The 24,534-nt window shown below is 46.8% G+C and overlaps 1 protein-coding gene across 8 annotated transcripts in view; it reads right to left on the bottom strand.

Annotated features, from left to right (window-relative positions):
• The window catches only part of lzts2a (leucine zipper, putative tumor suppressor 2a), a 223,234-nt gene that overhangs the window by 77,958 nt on the left and 120,742 nt on the right, over positions 1-24,534 (bottom strand). Inside the window, exons 1-2 of one of the 8 annotated variants that reach the window (XM_078223153.1) lie at positions 13,942-14,213; positions 9,308-9,413 (exon numbers count right to left, since the gene is read on the bottom strand). The exons of 5 other annotated variants lie outside the window; for them this stretch is intronic. The gene's annotated coding sequence lies outside the window, so the exon portion shown is untranslated. Of the gene's footprint in view, positions 1-9,307; positions 9,414-13,941; positions 14,334-24,534 lie in introns of those variants that run through there. 2 more of the 8 variants (XM_078223145.1, XM_078223152.1) reach the window with 2 other exon arrangements.

Genomic DNA, 24,534 nt, shown 5'->3' with positions numbered 1-24,534 from the left:
ATCTTCAAGATCCCAGCGGATAGATATTCAGAGAAATGGGACATTTTCTGTGCAGGGAAGTTAGTCCCTGGGTCAGATTAAGGGGCGGCCAGCATAGAAGATGGTCATTCGCTCCATTGTACCTGTGCCAACTCTGAAAGTGCTATTGAATCGGTTCCACATCCCTGCTCTTTCCCTATCACCCTGAAAATTATTTCCCCATCAGGTATATCTATTTAGTGGTTAGCACCACTGCCGTACAAGTGCCAGGGACTCCCGGGTTCGATTCCCGGCTTGGGTGACTGTCTGTGTGGAGTCTGCACATTCTCCCTGTTTCTTCTGAAGGAACGCTTCAAAATGCAGCTCATGAAAATACAACAAAACTTATTCCAGCTTATAAATCAAAGAAAGGGTTTATTAAAGAAACATCATTACTGCAAACTTGGGGCCTCGCCCTGGGCCACTCCAAGCTCCCCACAATTCTACATAGTTCCTTATTTATAGGGAATCAGCTGGTCAGCTGACTATTACATCACTCTGTAATTGGTTCAATGGTTTACTGGGTCAGCTGACCCTTACACCTTGTTCCCATTGGTCACATTACATCCAATATAAAGTTGTCACTGGTTACATTCTAACACTCCCCGTGTCTGAGTGGGTTTCCTCCGGATGCTCCGGTTTCCTCCCACAGTCTGAAAGACGTGCTGGTTAGGGTGCATTGGCTATGCTAAATTCTCTCTCAGTGTAACCCAAACAGGTGCCGGAGTGTGGCGACTAGGGGATTTTCACAGTAACTCCATTGCAGTGTTAATGTAAGCCTACTTGTGACACTAATAAATAAACTTTAAACTTTAATGAATCTGCTTCCTCTACCCTTTCAACAGGGTAGGTGGCGAAAAGAGGAGGGAGAGTGAAGTGTGGGGCTGGGCACTCCAGTGTGTTTTACCCTGCAATGACCTAACTTGAATCATGGATTAATTTATCAGCTCAGTCTAAATCCCTTCTCTTTTTTTTGATGCAAACATTGTTTAAGCATTTGCACTGTGCCTGCGAAGGGAAAGAATAAGTCTTGAGGACACCTAAAACCATTGAGTACACCCAGGTCGTAGATTAGATTTACAAAAAATATCGCCCTACGCTGCCAAATAATGTGTCACCAACCCAATCTAAAGCCGCTATTATGGGTTAGATTCCCAGATAGCATCTGTGGCCCTACACTTGTCATTTATACTACTGACTTTAGCTGTCTTATCTCAGTGACTGACTCACCGACTCTACTTTGCAGAGCCACAACTATGGAGCCAAGAGAGCCCCAGTCTCTAATCTGAACAAGGATCTGTATAAAAGATGCAAGCGGAGAATTCAACTGTGCAGTTACGCGGCTCTGAAGATGAACCATCTGAGCCACATGTCGACTCTCTCACTGAGACCGATACTTCACGGCAAATGAGCGCTGAGCTACAAACTGTTTTACATCGTGGATCTGGCCCAAGCCTCATTTTTATTTTATGTCCCAGTGCTTTGGCATGCCTGGCTGTGTTAAAGGCACTTTACAAAGACAAGTTGTTGCATTTATTGGGAGGCAGAGTGCCACATTGCTGCCTCACCGCGCGCCAGGGACCCAGATCCATTCCAGCCTCGGTCACTGGGTGGAGGTTGCACCTTCTCCCCGTGCCTGCGTTGGTTTCTTCCGCACCCAACTGTCAACTTCATCCCCATCCCCCTCCTCGGTCTAGCACGCACACAGCCCGACCAAGGCTGCAACCGCAAGCAGTAAATTTTAAAACTGTTTTTTTGTATACACACGAGAATTGTCACAGACTCCTTCCCTCTAAAATATCTCAGTAGATTCCTTGCCTTCACTGATGATCTGCTTTCCTCATTCACATCATAATAATAGTGATAATAAGCGCGAGGAATGCAGATGCACACCACAAGCAAGCTCTCCTTCAGCCAAGGCCCACTAATGTGTGCAGTTTCCCCAGAGCGTGGCAGCTCAACTAGTATAGAAATCCCTCTAATTGCCTATTTTCTTATACAAAAAAAAATCAATGGCAGTGAACAGCCTGCAGTGGTTATGTCATCCCTTTGCACTGACATCAGGGTATTGGCTCCCGTCCAATCCAGTAGTGTTGGCATGCTGGGGAGTCGGAGGGGGGTAGAGGGCTGGAATTGCAACTGACGGGCTGTTATAATGAATCTACTGTAACCTTAAAAACCTGTTGTGGTTCAAGCCCTTTCATTCAGCTGCAGAATTTGCGGAATGCTGCGGAAAGGTCTGGTAGGAATAAGGAGGATGCTGCACTAGTTTTTGGGGTCACTGCAGTATAATTCCTGTCAATTGCAGGTGTGTTACTCCATGTAATGTAAGGGTGCCTCTCTGTCAACTGTAATTCCTTGGGTATTTGCAAATCCACTACATGCCAGTGACACAGATGTGGGGAAGTGATTGATTACTGGAAGACGTCCCTTTGGGGCAGGAGTGAAGTAACTGAAAATTTGAGGCTGTGTTTTCTGTAGTTCTAAGCCCAGATGCCTGTAACATCTTACAGTGTATTGGGGAGGAAGCACAAAGCTGGAGTACTGAAGGAGAAAGAATAGACGGATACGTTGATGTTAAGTAGAGTGGTCAGCATAAACACTGCCAGAGATCAGTTGGGCTGAATGGCCTGTGGCTGTGCTCTTATATAATTCCATGTAACACTATAAACCGCCAAGGTCAGTAAAGAGGTCAAAATCCTAAAACTCCCTCTCTAACCACATAGTGTACCTACACTGCATGGACTGCAGTGCTTCAAGAAGGCAGCCCACCAACATCTTCTCAAAGGCAATTAGGGATGGGCAATAAATGCTGGCCTAGTGGTGGCAAGTGGTTAGCACTGCTGCCTCACAGAGCCTGGGATCCGGGTTTCGATTCCCGGCTTGGGTCACTTTCTGTGCAGAGTTTGCATGTTCTCCCCGTGTCTGTGTGGGTTTCCTCCCACAGTCCGAAAGACTGCTGGTTAGGTGCATTGGCTGTGATAAATTCTCCCTCAGTGTAACCCAAACAGGTGCCGGAGTGTGGCGACTAGGGGATTTTCGCAGTCACTTCATTGTAGCGTTAAAGTAAGTCTACTTGTGGCACTAATAAATAAACTTTTAGCCATTGACGCCCACATCCCTCGAATGAATTTTTCCAAAAAAATCCCCAGTTATGTGGTAGGGAAAAATAGTGAATAAAGCTTCTCATACTCAGGCCAGCTGAGTCACTTCACCCCAATCTCAAACTATGTCCCACTCCATCATTGTAAAACATTTCCATTTCACAGAGCACCTGCTTAAACCATTTCCCGGGAGGTGGGCAAGCTTCATGCTCATTAATGTATTTTTGGAGTGTGGTATCACATCTACTGGGGTCAAGACTGTCTGAACTGACTTCATGTAGGACACCAAGCAGAGAAGGGAGACTTATCAATTGGTTAGTCAGGAGGATTGAAGGGGCGGTAAATCTGTGGAAGGAAGTTGGAGAGTTGGGAGAGAGTACGGAGATAAGTGTTAGAAAGTAACCGGTGAGAACTACGTATCGGATGTAACGTGACCAATGGCAACAAGCTGTAAGGGTCAGCTGACCCAGTAAACCATGCAACCAATTACAGAATGATGTGATGCTCAGCTGACTCAGTATAAATAAGAATCTGTTGGGAATTGTGGGGCAGCTTAGAATGGCCCAGGGCGAGACTCCAAGTTTGGAGTAATGAAGTTTCTTTATTAAACCCTTTCTTTGATTTGTAAGTTGGAGTAAGTTTTTGTGGGTGACTTCAGCCAGGCTAATGAGGTTGGCTTGCTAGAGTATGAACTGCCTGATGAGTCCTAATCGATGGTTAAATCAGGGAGCCTCATGCTCCCTATTTAAAGCAGGTGTGTCAGACTCCCTGCCTGCATTCAGCAGGGAGCAACTGGAGAGCTGGCTGTGTACAGATGAATGCTGTAAATAAAGTAACTTGGTGACGGGACTTGCGCCTCCGTGGAGCTATTACAGTTTTGTTATATGTTTATTGTCTGCATTTGAAGAGTTCCTCCTGGAGAAACAGTGGGGAGGGAGAGCGAGGTGAGGCCAGTTAGAAGGATGAGAATTTTAAATTCGAAGCATTGGGAAGACCGAGAGCCAATGTAAGTCAGGGAGTGATGAATCTACAGAAATTGTGCAGGACGGGATTATGTGTAGCAGAGGTTTCGGGTGGAGCATAGGGTGGGCACCCTCACACCTTATGTTTAAATCATTTACGCCGAATGAGCACAGCTTCACACTAAGTGAACCATCTGGTGCAGCTTAAAGTCACACAGACCAGATGATCAGGTTTGTTGATCTGAACTCAGCCTGGGGATGGCCTCAGTGTCAATCCAGCCAGCATTGCTTCTCCTCACCACCATGTGCTTGGCTCCCTGTGGCCAGGTGGACACAGGATTCAGATGGAAGCTTTGTACAACGTGCAGCAGAATGTTTCCATGCCGTCACTCTCTGGGACATTCTGGGAACTGAGGCGACTCGAAAGCAGTTTGATCAGGGGGAAATGGCCCTTTAAGAGAACGTGACCCTGGGAAAACATGTGTGGGAGTTGCTTTAATATCTGCTCCAAATTGTTCAGTGTAAACACACAGTGATGCTCTTTATTTTCTTAGTATGGGCTAAGCTGACTAACAGACCACTAAAACAACCTTAAGAACACATGTTTCTTTTTCCCCCTGTTAAGCAAATAAGCCCAATGCTCCCATGAATAAAACACTTGTTTTTTCCCCCAAATGCGTTCTAAATCTGAACCAGCATTGCGTAAAGGACACTTTGGAAATATCCATGTGAAGTTGTGGACAGGGATTTTTAACCCTGTCATTGCAGAGCAAAGCTTGGTAAGAGATTAACCAAATGCACTGAGCCCCACTAATTCAATGGTATGTTCACATTAGAGGGGCAATTCTCAGGTGAAGACCTGGACTCTGAGCATTGGCTGGTTCTTCGTGGCTGTGCAAGAGAGACCAAGTGGAAACTGGCCTTGTTCAATGATTGGATTTGATTTATTATTGTCACGTGTATTAGCATACAGTGAAAAGCACTGTTTCTTGCACGCTATACAGACAATGCATACCGTTCATGGAGAAGGAAAGGAGAGAGTGCAGAATGTGGTGTTACACTGCTATCCGCGGACAGGGCAATATCAAGCCAATATTTCACCGAGAGCAGATGGTTGGTGGTGGTCAGTCCCAGGCTTGCACAGCTCAATGCGTGTACGTGCATACTGCCAAACAAACACGCACGCACCCCACACCCATGCTAAAACATAGAGTTTCAGTAGGAGCCACTGGTTGGGCAGCACGGTGGCACAGTGGTTAGCACTGCTGCCTCACAACGCCAGGACCCTGGGTTCAATTCCCGGCTTGGCTCACTGTCTGTGTGGAGTCTGCACATTCTCCCCGTGTCTGCGTGGGTTTCCTCCGGGTGTTCTGGTTTCCTCTGGTTTACAAAGATGTGCTGGTTAGGTGCATTGGCCGTGCTAAATTCTCCCTCAGCGTACCCGAACAGGCGCCGGAGTGTGGCAACTATGGGATTTTCACAGTAACTTCATTGCAGTGTAAATGTAAGCCTACTTGTGACTAATAAATAAACTTAGAACTTACTTAACTTGGCGATCAAGTGCCTGATTTTTCCTACACCCAGTCCCTGAACTTCGAATCCAATCAACATATCTCACTGCAAGCTAAGACCAGAGTAAACTAACTGTGCAGTGTGGGCTGCACATTGGGGAACCGTCTCCAAAAACAGCTGTAGATTTGACACAAATGTAAAAAAGCATGTCCAGCTGCACAGAGGGCACAGATTTGAGGACTTGGCTGCAGTCTGTGTGACACTTCAGTATAGTGCAGTATATTCAACAATATTGTGCACGGTGGCACAGTGGTTAGCACTGCTGCCTCACAGCGCCAGGGACCCGGGTTTGATTCCTGGCTTGGGTCTCTGTCTGTGTGGAGTTTGCACATTCTCTCCGTGTCTGCGCGGGTTTCCTCCGGGTGCTCCGGTTTCCTCCCACAGTCCAAAGATGTGCGGGTTAGGTTGATTGGCCATGCTAAATTGACCCTTAGTGTCAGGGGGATTAGCAGGGTAAATGTGTGGTATTGTGGGAATAGGGCTTGAATGGGATTGTGGTTGAAGCAGACTCGATGGGCCGAATGGCCTCCTTCTGCACTGCAGGATTCTATGATTCTATGCTCCGCAGCACAAACCATGTATTCTGTGCTCAAATATCTTCCCAATAAACAAGGGACAGAGCGACGCTTTCATTGTGAAAAGCCGTACATCAAACATATTTTCTAAAACTGATGAATGACAGGGACTAATGACTTTGTCGAGTCCTGCGAGGCAGTTGGGGGGGGGGGCGGGGGGGACTTGCCTTGTCACCTGATACGCGACAGCAACCAAAACAAACTGGTAATAGCAGGCAGCTGAGTCAACACCAGTCGCAGAGTAATCCGCTGCATAGTCACAGTAAAATCTGCAACAGTCCACACAGTGAACATTTCCCTCAGAAGCTGCCCCCTTCACAAATAATTAACACTGCAAACGACTAAATAGCGAGAGCGCAACCTGCCATTAATATAGCATCTTTTCAATGCAGCAAAATGCCTGACAGGAGCACCATACAACTAATTCTGATCCTGAGCCACATACAGAGATTTTAGGCTTCAGGGAGGATCTTAAAAAGGAGGAGAGAGAGATGGAGAGACTTAGGGAGCGGAAGGCATACTCCGGGGCGGTGCAGTGATCAAGATCCGGGATGAATTGAGGAGACATTTCCCTTCAGTAAAAATGGAAGGTGAAGTACTTCCTCAAACTTTGAGATGGACGAAGAGCTTCTCCTGGCCCACATTTAATATTGGCTCCCTACTCCGATTTCAGCGGCAGTGTGGGAAAGAGCAATGGAGCATTGACCTTATCGTTTCCTAATGCTGCAATTTGATTTTATCACTGACCCAAATAAAGATAATTGGGCGGCGCGGTGGCACAGTGGTTAGCACTGCTGCCTCACAGAGCCAGGGTCACAGGTTCAATTCCGGCCTCAGGTCACTGTTTGTGTGGAGTTTGCACATTCTCCCCGTGTCTGAGTGGGTTTTCTCCGGGTGCTCCGGTTTTCTCCCACACTCCAAAGATGTGCGGGTGAGGTCGATTGGCCATGCTAAATTGCCCCTTAGTGTCAGGGGGATTAGCAGGGTTGGGGTTAGTTTGGGGATAGGGTCTGGGTGGGATTGTGGTCGGTACAGACTCGATGGGCCGAATGGCCTCCTTCATACTGTAGGGATTCTATGACATGTAAAATGGAGATACTTAACTGGATTTTAATGTTTTGTCTGCTCTTAAAGAACAAAGAACAAAGAACAGTACAGCACAGGAAACAGGCCCTTCGGCCCTCCAAGCCTGTGCCGCTCCTTGGTCCAACTAGACCAATCGTTTGTATCCCTCCATTCCCAGGCTGCTCATGTGACTATCCAGGTAAGTCTTAAATGATGTCAGCGTGCCTGCCTCCACCACCCTACTTGGCAGCGCATTCCAGGCCCCCACCACCCTCTGTGTAAAAAACGTCCCTCTGATATCTGAGTTATACTTCGCCCCTCTCAGCTTGAGCCCGTGACCCCTCGTGATCGTCACCTCCGACCTGGGAAAAAGCTTCCCACCGTTCACCCTATCTATACCCTTCATAATCTTGTACACCTCTATTAGATCTCCCCTCATTCTCCGTCTTTCCAAGGAGAACAACCCCAGTCTACCCAATCTCTCCTCATAGCTAAGACCCTCCATACCAGGCAACATCCTGGTAAACCTTCTCTGCACTCTCTCTAACGCCTCCACGTCCTTCTGGTAGTGCGGCGACCAGAACTGGACGCAGTACTCCAAATGTGGCCTAACCAGCGTTCTATACAGCTGCATCATCAGACTCCAGCTTTTATACTCTATACCCCGTCCTATAAAGGCAAGCATACCATATGCCTTCTTCACCACCTTCTCCACCTGTGTTGCCACCTTCAAGGATTTGTGGACTTGCACACCTAGGTCCCTCTGTGTTTCTATACTCCTGATGACTCTGCCATTTATTGTATAACTCCTCCCTACATTATTTCTTCCAAAATGCATCACTTCGCATTTATCCGGATTAAACTCCATCTGCCGCCTCTCCGCCCAATCTTCTGCATTATTTTCAGTGTAGATTAAGCCAGTATAATTAAGGAGCCCACGCACCCCGGACATTTTCTCTTCCATCTTCTTCCGTCAGGAAAAAGACACAAAAGTTTGAGGTCACGTACCAACCGACTCAAGAACAGCTTCTTCCCTGCTGTCATCAGACTTTTGAATGGACCTACCTTGCATTAAGTTGATATTTCTCTACACTCTATAACTATGACTGTAACACTACTTTCTGCACTCTCTTCTTTCCTTCTCTATGTACGGTATGCTTTCAAACTGCATTCATCGTGGACCCAAATGTATGGATTTCATTTTTGATGAGACTTTGTAGAAATGGAATTGTTATTTTTAAGAAACAATACTTTTCACTGAATGTTAATACATGTAACAATAATAAATCAAATCAAAGCATTGGGCGAAGGGGGTCGAAAAAACCATTCCCAACCAGTGTCATCATTTGTAGGTTAGGAGGATTCCCAGGCATTGGGTGGCATAGTGAGAAATGTCATTGGTTCATTTTGATCCCTATCTCTTTATTGGACAGAGCGATATGGCCAAATATTATAAATATTTGTTACCAGTGCAGAAAGACTGCAGGAAGTAGGGAGTGGGGTTGAGATTATTGGCATTGTTGTTGATCTACACAGGTGAAAGAGAGGCGATTAGGGTCGGTGGGTTCTGGATTCTCCCATCAGCAGTGGGTCAACATCCTGGAATTCCCAGCTTCAACACCTTCAGAAGTGGTGTGATAGCTACAAGCACACGGAGGCCACAAAGACCTCTGCTCAACATCTAATCCAAAGGACTGTCATCTGACTGCAGTTTAGGTGCTTGGCCCTGGACTAGGATTCGACTCTGCAACCTTCTGGCCGAGAAGATGAGTGCGCTGCCAAATGATCCGAGGGCGGGCACACTGGTTAGTGCTGCTGCCTCACAGCGTCAGGGACCCGGGTTCAATCCCGGTCTTGGGTCACTAACTGTGTGGAGTTTGCACATTCTCCCTGTGTCTGTGTTGGTTTCCTGCGGGTGCTCCGGTTTCCTCCCACACTCCAAAGATGTGCAGGTTAGGTTAATTGGCCACGCTAAATTGCCCCTTAGTGTCAGGGGGTCTAGGATAAATACCTGGGGTTACAGGGATAGGGCCTGGGTGGGATTGTTGTCAGTGCAGGCTCGATGGGCCGAGGGGTCTCCTTCTGCGCTGTCGGGGTTCTATGAATCTAAGTCGGTTCTATGAAGACATAAGAGCAGGAGGGCTGAATACGTCAGTGTGTGCTTTGCAAATGGTCCACAGAAGGAAGAGACTTAATGGACTGTAAGGTCTCATGTTATTCCATTTCATTCACATATCCATGTTAAAGAAAGTCCACCACCACCTTCTCAGGGAGTCTTGCCAGCAGAGCACACATCCTGTGAATGAATAAAATGGATGTATCTGTTCTGGATGACGAGAATTTGTTTTTTTGGCTATTTGCATTTCTCAATGATACATGACCTGCAGACACTAACGGCCCAGACTCACACACACCCACACAGGAATACCTCAGTGTATGCACTGGAGGTTGCCTGTCACTGGTGCATCTCTACTTTCAAGAGAGGAGAAAGAAGAGTGAGAAGAAATAAAACAAAAAATAAAACATGAATCCACCCTGCCATGCCCAGTCCAAATTACGTCTTTGAATCACTGCCTAGCCCTGCAGGGAAGAGAGTTAGGATTGACGAGCGCTGAACCAGTTCAGAGAAAACACTCTCTATATGGGAAAGTGAATCTTTACAGTCGTGGGATTCAGAGTGCAGACTCTCATCATTAGTTGCTGGCAAATACTTTTGTCTGGCTGGTTCATCAGTAATTAAAGGGCGGTCACAGCATGGGAATACACGTTACTGTCACTAGGTGGAGGGACAACGATGCAATTGGAAAGACCGTGCTCCCTGCAAGTTTGTTACAATAGAAAGAAAGATTGAAGCGGTATCATAACTGCCTTCATTGCTACAATGTTGGGTCAGATAGCAACTAACAAAGTTTGCCTCTGACAGGAATCTTGCCCCTTTTCAGTTAAATTAAAATACGGGACAATCTTCCGTAAAATAAGAAAACTTCATTAATCCCATGATGAAGGTCAGCTGTGACTCAGTGGGTAGAACTCTGAGCTCTGAGTCAGGAAGAGGTGGGTTCATCTCACACACCAGAAACTTGGGCTGATACTCCGGGCTGACACTCATGTATAGTACTGATGGGGTGCTGCACTTTCGAAGGCGCTGTCCTTCCAACATGCTGTTAATCCTAGGCCCTGCTTAATCTCTTGAGTGAACATTAAAGATTCCAGAGCACCATTTCTCCCCTGTGTCCACGCCAAAGCTTTTTGCCGAACTCATGTCATTAGAACAGATTGGCTATTATCTAATTTAGGTTGGGGAAAAAGCATTGTGTGCAAATCAGCTGCCACACTTTCAAACGTCATTGGATGTACTGCACATCCAGACATCCTGAGGTTGCAAATGGCATTATGTTTCCATTAGGACCTTCTTGGTAGAGCGTGTCATAGAATCATAGAACCTCTACAGTGTAGAAGGAGGCCATTTGGCACATCGAGTCTGCACAAACCACAATCCCACCCAGGCCCTATCCCCATAATGCCACGTATTTACCCTGCTAATCTCTCTGGCACTAAGAGTCAATTTATCATGGCCAATTAACCAGACATGCACATCTTTGGAGTCTTTCTCATGAACGTTTCAGTTAGCTGTGAGGTGCGTAAGAGTGACCTGTTCAGGATACGGGAGGCACAGTAAGGTGGACTCTTGATGTAAAAGGCTGCTTATTGTAGTGTTGATGTCCCTCCACTAGGTGCCATTAGCACCATCACTAAACTTTATAGTGATGGCGGACCCCACATCCTCCACTTGTCCACTACACTTACTCATTCTTTCATTGTTTTGTGCACTTATTTTCCATATTTCAATCACTGAGCTGTTGAGGGACTTAAGTCACATGGATAGATTGGGGAAGCTGAGGTTGTTCACTTTAAAGAGAAGGTTAAGAGATGATTTGATTTCCAAAATTATGAGGGTTCTGATAGAAACACAGAAACAAGAAGCAGGAGGAGGCCATTCGGCCCTTCATGCGTGCTCCGCCATTCATTTTGATCATGGCTGATCATCGAATTCAATGTCCTGATCCCCCCTTCCTCCCATATCCCTGAATCCCTTTTGCTCCAATAGCTATATCTAATTTCTTATTAAAATCAGACGTTTTGGCCTCAACTGCATTCTGTGGGAGTGAATTCCACACGTTCACCACTCTCTGGGTGAAGAAATTTCTCCTCACCTCAGTTCTAAAACGTTTACTCCTTATCCTCAAACTATGACCCCTAGTTCTGGACTCCCCCACAATCGGGAACATTCTTTCTGAATCTACCCTGTCTAACCCTGTTAGAATTTTATAAATTTCTATGAGATCCTCTCTCACTCTTCTAAACTCCAGTGAATACAATCCTAACCGACTTAATCTCTTCTCATATGACAGACCTGCCATCCCAGGATAGGGTGAGAGAGAAACTGTTTCCATTGATGGAAGGGTTGAGAGCCAGAGGACAACCCAAGATAACTGACGAAAGAACAAACGGCGCCATGAGAAGAAACTTCTATATTGCTCAGCGGGTGGTTAAGATCTAGAATGCACGACCTGAGGGTGCGGTAGAGTTAGATACAAACCAAGGCTTCAGAAACAAAATTGGATAAGCGCCTGAAGAGAAAAACAATTTGCAGGAAATGGTGGGGAAACTGGGACGAGGAAATTGGGAGCGAGTTGTTCTTGCAAAGAGCTGGCACAGACAGGGCAGGTCAAACGACCTCCTTCTGCGCTGGAACCATTCTATGATTCTACGATAACATTACAGACTATTCAAGAAAGTCATGACATTTTCACTACCTACTCATATAATTGGTACTTTAAAGTTTAATGTTAGCCTACTTGGGTCACAAGTAGGCTAACATTAACACTGCAATGAAGTTACTGTGAAAATCCCCTAGTCACCACACTCCGACGCCTGTTCGGCTACACTGAGGGAGAATTTAGCACGGCCAATGCACCTAACCAGCACGTCTTTCGGACTGTGGGAGGAAACCGGAAAACCCGGAGGAAACCCACGCAGACACGGGGAGAACGTGCAGACTCCGCACAGACAGTGACCCAAGCCGGGAATCAAACCCGGATCCCTGGCACTTGTGAGGCAGCAGCGCTGACCACTGCGCCACCGGCCATGTTACAACCCGCCTCTTATCTTCACGCATTCCGACCACCTCAGATCCATTTTAATACAAGGCACAGTAGAATGATACCAGCCGATGGCCTAGAAAGGGCTTTTGCGGTATGCGGTTCAACCCTGCCACCATTTTGTGCTGACTGCTCTCCATTTTGCTCAGCTGCTCCTCCATTTTGTTTGCACCCTGCACCCAACTGTGTGATACACAGGTGCAAAGTGTGCAAAAGGCCCCGTGCCAACTTTTCCCTCCTCTTGGGACTCCTTTAGGCCCATTAACAGGCCTCTGAGAATTGGCTGGGGACAGGACACTAAATGCTTACTAAACTGCTGCCACCCCGTGGATTCCTCCTTACACAAGGGAATATTTCACCTCACTCACCTCGCAATAAGTTGATCTTTCTCTACACCCCAGCTATGACTGTAACACTACATTCTGCACTCTCTCCTTTCCTTCTCTATGAACGGTATGCTTTATCTGTATAGCGCGCAAGAAACAATACTTTTCACTGTATCCCAATACATGTGACAATAATAAATCAAATATTAAGTTGATCTTTCTCTACACCCTAGCTATGACTGTAACACTACATTCTGCACTCTCTCCTTTCCTTCTCTATGTACGGTATGCTTTGTCCATATAGCGCGCTGGAAACAATACTTTTCACTATAATAATACATGGGACAATAATAAATCAAATCAATCAATCCAGCATGAAATCTCAATATTTTTCCTCAGTGCCCACGATCCCAAACAGAACTCCACCAAACTGCATTGCACTTCTCGCAATGCAAATAAAATACACAGTCCTCCAAATGTTAAATCATATGGTGCAGTGGAACAGTCAGAACCTGAACTAATTCTACAAACCAATGGATCAGGCTGCCCAAGGAAGGGCAGCGGGATGGGGGGAGGGGGGGGGGGTGGTTGAGAAGGATATCTCTTCACAAGAGAGAGAGAAGGGAGGGTTGGGTTTCTTCCAGCCCTACCACCCACACACACACACTCCACTCAAACAGCTCAGGGAACAAAGCAAATGAAGTCAAGAGAGAGAGAGAGAGGACAACACAAAGCACAGCTTCAGCTAATTCACTCAGCCAGACCCACACTCGCTCTGCTCCAGCTCAATAAATTTTAAATCGACGACAGGCTACTTCTCTCTCTCTCTCGTTTTGCTGGAATATAAACGTGTTCTGACTAGCACAGGACAGAGAAAATGAACAACAAAAAATGACTTTGAAAAGTCCAACTAATACCAGAAACAATTTTAAAAATCAAATTTAAATAAATTTTGAGGAGAAGCCTGCACCCCCACATTCGCTCCCCCCCAAAAAAATTGCTTATAATCTGCAAGCAATGTTTCAAAATTATCACTTTTTTAAAAAAATAAAACCCTTCTGAAGGGAGTTTTTTTTAAAAACCAAGTTGCCCCCCCCCTCACTTTACAGCTCCCACACAATTGAGGGAACTCTCTGCTAACTTGCCCAGTTCCTTACCGCTCGCAGCTTCCTCCATGGTCTCTGACTGAGCACCCACCAAACAGCAGGAGAGAGAGAAAAATAAAACACGCAAAAATAAATTAACAAAATTAAAAAAGAATCCCCCCAGCTCTCTGCTGCCTGCCGTCCTTTTATCCAGCGGAGCAAATCTCAGCAGCAGTGTCTGTAATCTCCCTCAGTCCTCCACACGCCTCTGGCAAGCTGCAAGTGAATGTCACCTCCCCTCTCCCCAGCCCAGAGGTGCAGAGCCACCGAAGCTGTCAGTGCACTGCCCGCCTCCCCACACTGTGCCCAGCCCACTTCCCAGCTCCTCTCTCTCCTCCCAGCCACCGCACTTTAAGGAGATGGATAGGGTGCTTAGAGCTTGACATATTCCCCCTTGTTGTTGTTGTCCTCAAGCCTATAAGAGAGGGAGGAGTTTGCTCAAAAGACTAATTTTTTTCTTCTCTTAACCCTTCTCATCCCGGTTAAACCTCTCAAAGGGACTCTGTCTACACTTCCCGCTGCCTCCCGCAAAGCAGGCGATATAAGCAAAGACTGCACGCGCCCCGGAGATATTGGGCAGAGTTTCAAGCCTCGCTCGACCCGAAACTAGAAATTCCTGCCCGAGGTCAATGGACCGTTCCATGGTCTGCCCCTCGCCCGCTCTGATCCCCCTGGCGGGCTGAAATTCGCCCCACTCTCTTCCACCTCCTGCCCTCGGGGAAAAAGATACAAAAGTCTGAGGTCATGTGCCAACCGACTCAAGATCAGCTTCTTCCCTGCTGCCACCAGACCTTTGAATGGACCTACCTTGTATTAAATTGATCTTTCTCTACACCCTAGCTATGACTGTAACACTACATTCTGCACTCTCTCCTTTCCTTCTCTATGAACGGTATGCTTTGTCTGCATAGCGTGCAAGAAACAATACTTTTCACTGTATGCTAATACATGTGACAATAATAAATCAAGTCAACTGCATTGTAAGTGACTGTGAAATGTTCCACTGATAGGAGTATCTTCGGAATGACCACTCTCCAGGATGTGCTAGGATGCAGCAACACTTAAGAAGGCCAACCTTTAAGGAACAAGTCATGGCCTTTGGGGCTCAATGTGCATCAGACCCATCGCCAGCGCATGTGGCTCCAAAAAGTACTGCAGCAACTCAACAAACTATAAGACTCAACAAACTCCCCCCTAACAAACTCAACAAACTCCCCCCTAACCCCGCCCCCCCCCCCCCCCAAAAACTGAGCAGGACAAATGCAGCAAAAAGCGGCCAATGTTTCAGGTGTAGGCCCCTCCTCTGTTTTGATTGGTATGCATCCCTCACACATCTGACTTTATGAAGCCCTCCTGAACATGTTGAGCAAGAAAATGCATGTTTCTTTAAGTTGCCTAAATGACATTAAGAGCAGCAGCATTGTCTTTTGACAATCATGAATTACTTATATTGCGCCATTAACGTAATAAATTTCAGTAACATTTGCAAGAATTCAGTATTGAGATCACACTCCGAGCTGCTTTGCATATTTTGTACCAAACATAAAAGGTCTTGGCACAGGAAATGCTGTTGAATGGGAATCTAAATGTCCCAACACAGCAAAAAAAAGGGGGTTTTATTTTGTTAAGAATGGGATGATGAATGGAGCTGACACAGAGTTATATAATGTAGGAAACAAGAGTGCACCGAGTTCAGCACAGTTGTTCCCACACAGCATTGCAATGAGTTCAGATACCAGCGTGCTGGGCCATACAGAATACATGAGCGTACAATTCAGTGGGCATGTCCATCCCCTCATGATTTACCAACCTGCGTCTAGTCCCCACTGAGGGGAGATGCAAGAGGAGTCTATGTTTCCTGATAGCACCAGGTTAAGGTCCAACAGGTTTATTTGGAATCACGAGCTTTCGGAGCACTGCTCCTTCATCAGGTGAGTGGAGGTAGGTTCACAAACACGGCATATATAGGCAAAGACACAATTGCAAGATAGTTAAGTAATTATCTTGCAGTTGTGTCTTTGCCTATATATGTCATGTCTGTGAGCCTACCTCCACTCACCTGATGAAGGGGCAGCGCTCCCGTTGGACTTTTGCCTGGTGTTGTGAGACTTCTTATTGTGCCCATCCCAGTCCAACACTGGCATCCCCACATTATGTTTCCTGATGACCTTCATAGAATCGATTATAATCTTGATATTGCTCTCAATTTGCTGACCCTGCTGTAGAGAACTTGCCAGAGAGGAGGCAGAAATTGTATACCAGCTGCCCTTAAAGACTACCTTCTTACTCAATTAAATGGGATGCAGCCACTTAAAAAGGTACACCACCTTATAGTCTTTGCAAGGACTGTTACTATTTTAATACATGAGAAGGTCTGTTGGAATTACAAAATCCTGGCAGATCTCGAATGCCAGAAACATGAGGCAGGGAACAGGGAGCGTGGCTAAACATAGAAAACAGGAGCGGGAGTACGCCATTCAACCCTTTGATGTGACCACGGCTGATCCTCTATCTCAGTGCCATACTCCTGCTCTCTCCCCATTCCCCATGATACCTTTATTGTCTAGACATTAAGTGACTTGGCCTCCACAGCCTTTTGTGGTGGAGAATTCTATAGGCTTATCACCCTCTGTGTGAAGAAATTTCTCCTCACCTCAGTTCTAAATGGCCCACCTTGTATCCTGAGACCACTCCTAACGCTTGATTTAGAACCCTTCCAGCCCAGGAGAAATTCATCCCTGCATCCAGTCTGTCCAACCCTCTCAGACTTTCATACCTTTCCATAAGACCATAAGACATAGGAGCGGAAGTAAGGCCATTCGGCCCATCGAGTCCACTCCACCATTCAATCATGGTTGATTTCAACTCCATTTACCCGCTCTCTCCCCATAGCCCTTAATTCCTCGAGAAATCAAGAATTTATCAATTTCTGTCTTGAAGACGCTCAACGTCTCGGCCTCCACAGCCCTCTGTGGCAATGAATTCCACAGACCTACCACTCTCTGGCTGAAGAAATTTCTCCTCATCTCTGTTCTAAAGTGACTCCCTTTTATTCTAAGGCTGTGCCCCCGCGTCCTAGTCTCCCCTGCTAATGGAAACAACTTCCCTACGTCCATCCTATCTAAGCCGTTCATTATCTTGTAAGTTTCTATTAGATCTCCCCTCAACCTCCTAAACTCCAATGAATATAATCCCACGATCCTCAGACGTTCATCGTATGTCAGGCCTACCATTCCTGGGATCATCCGTGTGAATCTCCGCTGGACCCGCTCCTTTCAATGAAATCCCTTCTCATTCTTCTAAACTCTAGTAAACACAGGCCTAATCATCACAATCTCTCCTCATCCGGACAATCCTGCCATCCCAAGGATCAGTCTGGTAACCTTCACTACACTCCCTCTATAGCAAGTATATATTTTCTTAGATAAAGAGATCAAAACTGCACAAAGTACTCCAGGTGTGGTCACACCAAGGCCCTGTACAGCTGCGGAAAGACATTCTTGCTCCTGTATTGGAGTCCTTTCGCCCGCCCATCAGAGAAAATGACCTTGGAAAGAAAAAGCCTCATCTGGAGTTGGGGCAGTGCAGAGGAAGCTTCAGTTTGACAACTAGTTTTGCTGGCAGTGCTTGCTGCAGACATTGTGCACCTGATATCAAGAGGAAATATCTATTCATTCCTTACCTCCACGAGCAAACAAACAAAATCATGGAATACCAAAGGACCTGGTTGGGCTCAAAAACCTTTTCCTCATCCTTAAATTCTCTCAACTGTCTTATTTCTCTTTCCGTTCTCTTCCCTGTCATACCAGCCCCATTGAGTATCTATAGGGTGGCACGGTGGCACAGTGCTGCCTCACAGCGCCACGGACCCAGGTTCAATTCCAGCCTTGGGTTACTGTCTGTGTGAAGTTTGCACATTCTCCCCGTGTCTGTGTGGGTTTCCTCCGGATGTTCCGGTTTCCTCCCACATTCCAAAGATGTGCTGGTTAGGTGGATTGGCCATGCTAAATTGACCCTTAGTGTCCCAAGATGTGTATGTTAGATGGATTAACCATGGTAAATGTGTGGGATAGGGCCGGGGAGAGGGACTGGGTAAGATAGTGAGTCAGTGAGTCAGTGTAGACTCGATGGGTCAAATGGCCTTTTCTGCATTGTGGGGGACTATGATCAACCCACAGAGAGAATAATGGTCACAAGTTGCTTTGTGGTAATCCAGTCAGGTATGACCGTCCTATTCCCAAAGAACAGTCACAGGACCTATTGCTGCCTTCTGACCTGTGCAAGTGGGGCCCCAGTTCCCATTTCCCAAAGTAAGGCAGATGATCCAGTGTTATGGGACATCCAAAAGGCACTCCTATCTGATTTATTCCCTCTTATAGAGTCATAGAGTCATAGAGGTTTACAGCATGGAAACAGGCCCTTCGGCCCAACTTGTCCATGCCACCCTTTTTTTAAAGACCAAGCTAGTCCAAACTTCCCGCCTTTGGCCAATATCCCTCTTTATCCATCTTACCCATGTGACTGTCTAAATGCTTTCTAAAAGACAAAATTGTTCCGCCTCTACTACAGTCCAACAAATTTCACCATTTTACTTTCTTGTGGAGACAACCTTTACTGGCCAAGTTATCATAGAGTCATCGAGGTTTACAGCATTGAAACAGGCCCTTCAGCCCAACTTGTCCATGCCGTCCCATTTTTTATCCCCTAACCTAGTCCCAATTGCCTGTGTTTGGCCCATATCCCTCTATACCCATCTTACCCATGTAACTGTCTAAATGCTTTTTAAAAGACAAAATTGTACCCGCCTCTGCTACTACCTCTGGCAGCTTGTTCTAGACACTCACCACCCTCTGTGTTAAAAAACTGCCCCTCTGGACCCTTTTGTATCCCTCCCCTCTCACCTTAAACCTATGTCCTCTAGTTTTCGGCTCCCCTACCTTTTTGGCTCTTTACCTGTGTTCCTTGTTGCAGGTTGCTGTTAAGTAATATACAGTGGGAAAACGCTTCTAACCCCTCCCTCACTCAATGGCACAAGCCTCGCATGAATGTTTTAGCACCAATTTATGTCCAACCCCAGCACTTTCACGGTTAGGGCATTTTGGAGCTGAGAGATTGCGTGTCAACTAGGCGCATGTATATTGGGCCCGTGATCAGTCAAAGTTAAAGTTTATTTATTAGTCACAAGTAAGGCTTACATTAACATTGCAATGAATATGGGAGTAGGCCCTGTGTGGGATTGTGGTCGGTGCAGACTCGATGGGCCGAAAGGCCTCTTTCTGTGCTGTAGGGTTTCTATGATTTCTATGATAAGTTACTGTGAAATTCCCCTAGTCTCCACACTCTGGCGCCTGTTCGAGTCAATGCACCTAACCAGCACGTCTTTCATAATGTGGGAGGAAACCGGAGCACTCGGAGGAAACCCACGCAGACACGGGGAGAATTGTGCAAACTCCACACAGACAGTGACCCAAGCTGGGAATCGAAGCCAGGTCCCTGGCGCTGTGAAGCCACGATGTGGAGATGCCGGTGTTGGACTGGGGTAAGCAGAGTAAGTTCACTGCTGTGGAGCAGCAGTGCTAACCACTGTGCCACCCCAAGGATAACAGTAAAAAATGTGAATGATCGGCATTGTGCTGCAGCCAAAGGATAGCTCATCGCTCAGGGACAGCAAGACAGCATTGGGTGAGGGGCAGAGCCACTGAGACCTCAAAAGTTGCCGCTGGGAGGCGAGAGAAAAGAAACCAGCCACCGCACATGGAGACAAAAGGCAAGGTCCTTACCCCCTGAGCTAAGCACCAAAACAGGGATTGGAATTGAACAGCGGATTTGAGCCCAAGTGCTGAAGAATTTCTTTACACCACCCTGCACCCCCCACTATCACTACCACAATTGTACTTTCAATGGCAGGGGGGAAACAAATCCCTAAGCAAATGGTTTCAAGTAACCCATTCCTGACAGAGAGAAAAAAAAACTCTCACACACACACACACCACACACACATTTCATACATAATCCCTCCAAAAAATGTGCAAATTGATGAGCTTTGTAGTGGAATCCAGCTGCTTAGCACCGAACCCTCGCAGCTGCAGAGAGTCACATCCCGTACAGCAAGGGGCAATTACACCCTTCTTTCCTCAACAACAGTGTTGTTGATCTGGAGAAGCCACTGGGAAAGAGGAGCGGGAGACAAATGTACAAATTGCACGGCGGTTAATCAAAACAACATTTCTTCCCTTTCCTGGAGAAAACGGCCGTAAATCACTCAGCGGGTCAGGCAGCATCTGTGGAAAGCGAAACACAGCTAACGCGGGTCACCGACCTTCCCTCAGAACTGGAATAAGGATAGAAATGTAAAGGTTCTGAGCACCTCCCCCATCCTCCTCCCATTTGTCCCTTGCTCTGTAGTTGCCTCATAAACAGTTTAATTTTTTTTTCATTTTTGTCCACTTCTGGTCATTGAGCCAAAACATCTGTTTCTCTCTCCACACGAGTTCCCAGGCCTCAGGCTGCGTGAGCCAGGCTGTGTTTTCCGAGGGTGGTGAGAATCTGGAACTCCCTGCCCGACAGGGTGACAGAGGCAGGAACCCTCACAACATCCAGGTGAGCACTTGAAATGCCATAGCATTCAAGGCTATGGACCAAGTGCTGGGAAATGGGAGTAGAATGGATAGACGCTTGATGGCTGGCACAGACACCGATGGGCCGAAGGGCCTCTTTCTGACCTGTAAAGTACTATCATCCAAAACTAGAGTTAAAAATCAGACCCACAATGTCCAGCCTAATTTCTTTTTCGGTGGCGTGGGTTCAGAAAGTATCCATGGAATCCCTACAGTACAGAAGGAGGCCATTCAGCCCATCAAGTCTGTACTGACCACAATCCCACCCAAGCCCTATTCCCGTAACAGCACACATTTACCCTACTAATCCCACACACACTAGAGTCAATTTAGCATGGCCAATCCACCTAACCCGAAATTCTTTGGACTGTGGGAGGAAACCCACGCAGACGTGGGGAGAATGTGCAAACTCCACACAGGCAGTGACCCGAAGCCAGGATTGAACCTGGGTCTCTGGTGCTGTGAGGCAGCAGTGCTAACCATCATGCCATCGTGCCGTCCATGCGGCATAGCGTATTGGTCCTCTTCTTATAATGACGGTGGGGGACTTTCAACATCAACTGCAAACAAGACAGGGTTGCTTCCACTGAAACCAGTTCAAAATCTGATCCAAATCGCTGACATAGTGCGTGCAATTGCAGTTTAACACATGAGCCTACAAAAGATTCTCGAACCCTGGACTGAGATTCGAATCTACACTTTATTGTGCCAGAAAGTTGAGTCAAGCTGACACTTCAAGTGCAGACAGACAGGAATATATTACATGGTGTATAGAGAAAATGGCTGAATGGACTGAATGGTCTTGTTACTTCATATTTTCCTTCATAAATCATGCAACTACCTATACAACACATTGTAGTTTATTTATTTATTATTGTAAGTCACAAGTACGCTACAATGAACTTGCTGTGAAAATCCCCTAGTCACCACACTCCGGCGCCTGTTCAGGTACACTGAAGGAGAATTTAGCATGGCCAATTCACCTAACCCAGCATATCTTTGGACTGTGGGAGGAAACCGGAGCACCCAGAGGAAACCCACACAGGCAGTGACCCCAGCTAGGAATCGAATCCGGGTCTCTGGCGCTGTGAGGCAGCAGTGCTAGCCACAGTGCCACCATGCCACCGTAGGTAGTACAACATGCCACCATAGGCAGCACGGTGGCACAGTGGTTAGCACTGCTGCCTCACAGTGCCAGGGACATGGGTTCAATTCCGGCCTTGGGTCACTGTCTGTGCGGAGTTTGCACATTCTCCCCATGTCTGCGTGGGTTTCCTCCGGGTGCTCCGGTTTCCTCCCACAGTCCAAAGATGTGTAGGTTAGGTGGATTGATCATGCTAAATTGCCCCTTAGTGTCAGGGGGATTAGCAGGGTAAATATGTGGGGTTCCCAGGATAGGGCCTAGGTGGGATTGTTGTCAGCGCAGACCTGATGGGCCGAATGGCCTCCTTCTGTATTGTAGGGATTCTATGATCCTATGAACATCCAACAGCAAGAATCTAATCAAACACCATGAGGAAATATGAGGTCAAGTCACCAAAAGCTTGGTCAGGAGGTAACTTTTGGGGAAAGACTTAAATGGAGGGGAGAGATAAATGTGGAGAGCTTTCAGGAGGGAGTTCCAGAGCTTGTTTCCAGGCTGCTGAATGCAGGACCGAAAATGGTGGCGGAAAGAAAATCAAGGAGGCTCAAAAAGTCAGAATTGGAGGAATGCAAAAATGGGAAACTGTCAGGTGAAGCAACCTTTGTGGAACCCAATTCCAACCACCCATGTAGAGCATCACTGGATAGGGAAGGAAAGTGTGGACGGTGGCTGATTTACCCCTGATTAGACTGGGAGGCTACAGTGGTGCAAATGGCTGAGATCAGTGAACTCAATGTGGATCCATACTCAAACCCAAGGACTTTCACATCTCCATGATTGAGATTAACACAACGTGGGGACTCTTCATTCACCAGAACTGGATAGGGGAAGACAAACCTCCAGAATCGCAGCATCTACAGTCTGGTAGAAACATCCTACAGCCACACGGAGTCTTCCCAGCCTCACGGTTTTTCAAAGTCAATGAAATGCATAGATTGTTGCAATGTACAGAAAATGCAGCAGCCAATTTACACACAGTAACATTCCCCCAAACAGCAATGAGATCATCTTTTTTTTCAGTGCTATTGGTTGAGGGCTAAGCTCCAGCCAGGACACCTCCGAGGCTCTTTTATAAACAATACATTAGGTTCATTGACCAGGCAAGTGCAGATAGAGGCTGGAATCTTACCACCCTGCCCGCCACGGGAATCAAAGCGGGCGAGGGGCGGACCATGGAAAAGTCCGTTGACCTTGGGCGGGATTTTACAGTTTTGGGATGAGCGCGGCTATAAAATCCCGCCCAGAGTCTCAGCTGAACATCTCAGAGTGTATTTTGATATCAAGGGGGTTATCAGATGGGCAGTGTGGTTATATCACCCACCCAATATTCATGACAACACACCCGAGGCATTTTAATACCAGACTTCTCTTCAATACGCACAGCATCCTATCAACATCTTGGGGCTTATCATTGACCCGAAACTGAAATGGATTAGCCATGATCAGAGGATGGGAATCCTGCGGCAAGTAACTCACCTCCTAACTCCCCAAAGCCTGTCCACAATATATAAGAAGAAGTCTCACAACACCAGGTTGAAGTCCAACAAGCTCATTTGGAATCACGAGCTTTCGGAGTGTTGCTCCTTCATCAGGGCACTCCGAAAGCTCGTGATTCCAAATAAACCTGTCGTACTTTAACCTGGTGGTGTGAGATTTCTTACTGTGCCCACCCCAGTCCAACGCCGGCATCTCCACACCACAATATACAAGGCACAAGTCTGGAGTGTGATGGAATGCTCTCCCCTGTCCTGGATGATTGCAGCTGCAACAATACTCAAGAAGTTCGACACCATCCAGGACAAAACAACCCATTTGATTACTACCCCTTCCACAAACATTCACTTCCTCCACCACCGATGAACAGTGGCAGCCGTATGTCCCATCTACAAGATGCACTGCAGGAACTCACCAACACTCCTTAGGCAGCACCTTCCACTACCATCTAGAAGGTCAAGGTCAGCAGATACACGGGAATACCACTATCTGGAAGTCCCCAACCAAGTCACTCACCATCCTGACTTGGAAATATATCGGCTGTTCCTTCGCAGTCGCTGGATCAAAATCCTGGAACTTCTTCCCTAACAGCACTGTGGATGTATCTACACCTCAGAGACTGCAGCATTTCAACAAGGCAGCTCATCGCATATAGAATCATAGAATTCTACAGTGCAGAAGGAGGCCATTCGGCCCATCAGGTCTGCACCAACCACAATCCCACCCAGGCCCTAACCCCATAACCCCTTGCACTTACTCTAGCTAGTCCCTCTGACACTAAGGGGAAATTTAGCATGGTCAATCCACCTAACCCGCACATCTTTGGAGTGTGGGAGGAAACCGGAGCACCCGGAGGAAACCCACGCAGACATGGGGAGTATGTGCAGACTCCACACAGACAGTAACCCGAGCTGGGAATTGAAGCCCTGGTGCTGTGAGGCAACAGTGCTAACAATTATGCCATCATGTAACCCACCTTCCCCAGGGCAACTCAGGATGGACAACAAATACTGACCTAACCAGCGGCGCCCGCATCCCATAAATGAATATTAAAAAGCAGGCACTGATTTACCCCTATATGACTGCATTTAAGTCAATTGCGATTAAGTGCAACTTAAGTGTATTAGGGCCAGGCCCCACAACCTCAAGACCCAGGATACCAACTGAGACAAGGCGCGTTCCGAATGGTACGTTTTGAATGCATGAATTTTCAGGTATGGGATTTTATGCTGCCTCGTAAAACATTTGTCTCCTAAAGGGTTTAAATCCAGAACCAAACTCTTGCACATAAACAGGGGCCCTGCCCTTTTATTATTCAGCTCATATCGTTCATGTGAGAAAGGGCACGAG

The sequence above is a fragment of the Mustelus asterias genome, chromosome 11 (genome assembly GCF_964213995.1).
Source record: "Mustelus asterias chromosome 11, sMusAst1.hap1.1, whole genome shotgun sequence".
In the NCBI taxonomy this organism is placed as follows: Eukaryota; Metazoa; Chordata; class Chondrichthyes; order Carcharhiniformes; family Triakidae; genus Mustelus; species Mustelus asterias.
The sequence above is the reverse complement of the archived record's forward strand: the minus strand, read 5'-3'. Positions and strand labels throughout refer to the sequence as shown.